General features: G+C 54.0%; 1 long non-coding RNA gene across 1 annotated transcript in view; it reads right to left on the reverse strand.

The window, feature by feature from the left end:
- The window catches only part of LOC111746909, a 6,381-nt gene extending 4,161 nt beyond the window's left edge, over nucleotides 1-2,220 (reverse strand). Inside the window, exon 1 of the long non-coding RNA XR_002783314.1 lies at nucleotides 2,141-2,220. This is a non-coding gene — a long non-coding RNA (uncharacterized LOC111746909). The remainder of the gene's footprint in view (nucleotides 1-2,140) is intronic.
- Nucleotides 2,221-2,448: the final 228 nt, after the last annotated feature.

A 2,448-nucleotide genomic window follows, 5' to 3' on the forward strand; every position in this document is an offset into this window, starting at 1 on the left:
TATTACGAGTGGATTTCAGCGAGTACTGTAGAAACGATCACACGCCTGGCTCCTGGAGTGCAGTTTGGGCCCGCCGAGCTCTGCCTGGGGCGCCACGGGCTTTACTATCTGAAGGAAAGACAGACATGGGGATCCTAGTTGTTAGAAAGGGTGGGTCTGTCTGTGGACCCCGGTGCCCCTCCCCAGTACTTCCAGTTCTTTTCCTTCTGGGCGCTCTGGGATTTGTTATTCCCTTGTCCCTGGAGATTAAGCATGATTGCGTGACTGGCTTTGGCCAGCGAGTTGTGAGCGGAGGTGGTGCGTGTTACTTGCGGGGGGAGCATTCACATAGCAGTGGGGTGGCCCTCCAGTGCGTTCTTTCTTCCTGTCTCATTATTCGTAGCAATACGGTCCCAGTGGAGGTGCAGCACCAGGCCATCGCATGGGGGACAGCTGCCCCAGAGAGTGGCTGGGACCTGCAGTGGCCTTTGCACCAACAAGAACAAACACTTTGTTGCTTGAAGCCCCTGAGTTTTGGAACAGTCATGGCGGCAGAGCCAACCTATTCTGACTGATATAAACCCCAACAGTAAATTTACCAAATTTTAACCTAGGTTGTAAATCGAACTCTTGTCAACCTAGTCAGCGTAAATCGGTTTCCCAAGGTCCCATCCATCTTGGGGATTGAACATAAAATATCTAAATCTTTCGAGGTCAAGAACAGCCCCTGAAAGGGCAGAGACCCCCACTGGGGCACAAACCCAGGAAGAATCGAACCGGTCTCGTCAACACCCTTCAAAAGGAGAGTCGGGAGGGGGCTTCAGACCGCAGCTCAGCGAAGGCCCCTGCCCACCAGTGAAGGACAGGCCACACTCCCTGTGTCCATAGCAACGGCACGCAACGCAAAGTGGCACCACTCCACCCCCTGCTGGTTCTGGGCAGAGTCTGACCCCCAATCAGAAAACTGCTTGAAGTCCAGGTGCCACTCGATAGCCCTGAAATAGCCCGCAAAATACAGCAGACCCGTTTTTTTTTTTCTGTTTTGTTTTTTTGTTTTGTTTTGTATACAACCCTGTGCACTGTTATGGACGTGTGAAAACCTGAGCTAAACCATAGCAAGGAAAAATGGGAACTTTAATGTGCAAATGCCTGCTTTTAAATCATTTCGCCTTTAAGAAATTACCAAACACCTAGCAGCGGAAGGCGGACGGGGAGCATGAATACCTGTTAGCAGCTGTGTTGTCGTGGTGAGGACGAGGGTAGGTACTGCCCAGCACTGCCAGCCCAAGGCCTGACAATGCTACCTGTAGATGAACTTGAAAATATTGTGCTAAGTGAAGGAAGCCACACATAAAAGGCCACCCACTGTATGATTCCTTTTATATGAAATGCTTAAACTATGAAAATCCACGGAGAAGAAAGCAGATAAGTATTGTTTGGTGACAACCAGTGCTTGCTGGGTGTGAGTCTCAGCCTGACGTGCACGGAGACGTCCCCCTCCTCCAAGTCAGTACTTCCTGTTGTGGTCTCAGAAGCCACCTCTTTCTCCTGGCCTCTGGTCACTGCTCCCACAAACCTGGGGGTGGGCGTTACATGAGGGCGAGGGTCTGCATCCACACGTAAGCAACACACCAGGCACAGCCGTGGTGCGACAGTGGGGTTATCTGCCCATCCACCCTCCCCCCCGGGGAACCCTGTGCCATGGCTCTGGATGACAGGACGGAAGTGTGGCCTTATTTTTGGCCTGAATTTTCTTCCTTTGTGGGGTCGATTCTGCCAGTTCCATTCATCTGTCCCTGCACCGTGTGCTGGCCCCTGGCTGACGCCCATCTATCTTCACCCGTGACACACAGCTCCTTCCTTTGTTAGAACTAATAAATTCATTGCAAAGGGGCTTTTCCAGGAAGCTCTCCTAACAGCCTCGGGGCTCTGCCTGCCTTCGGACAAGGCAGGACGTCCCCGACCACAAAGCCTCTCTGAGCTTCGCGGACGCCGAGCGGGCCTAACTGAGGCTGCAGAGAAAGCACTGAGCGTCGGCGGCACCCCCGTCACAGGAATGACGCTGGCTCTGGGAAACGCTGCGGACGACATTGGCCAGTGCAAGCGAAGTGTGTGGCCAGAACGTCTGCTAGAGTGAGGCTGGCTGAGGTCGCTCACCTACCGGCTCTGGAGATCGGCCTCAGGTCCAAGGGACATGCCACCTGTCCTCGGCCGGCTAGGTCGTGTTCAGTTCCTGTCTCCTCCTGCAGACCAGCGCGGGGGCTCAGGTGAGTGGGCAGAAGGGCGCCAGAAGCACTGACCCAACAATGCCCGGGCTGCGGGGCCCAGGGATGGAAGGGGAGCAGAGTCTCTTTCCTGCCTTGTATTTTATGAGGTCCTCATTTCCTAGGAAGTCACGCTGGCCCCTGAAGGACAGCAGAGAGGGGACACCTATGAGCTGGGAGTTTGGGGAAAGGGTCAAACTAATTG

Source organism: Pteropus vampyrus, unplaced genomic scaffold, assembly GCF_000151845.1.
Source record: "Pteropus vampyrus isolate Shadow unplaced genomic scaffold, Pvam_2.0 Scaffold204, whole genome shotgun sequence".
Lineage (NCBI taxonomy): Eukaryota > Metazoa > Chordata > Mammalia > Chiroptera > Pteropodidae > Pteropus > Pteropus vampyrus.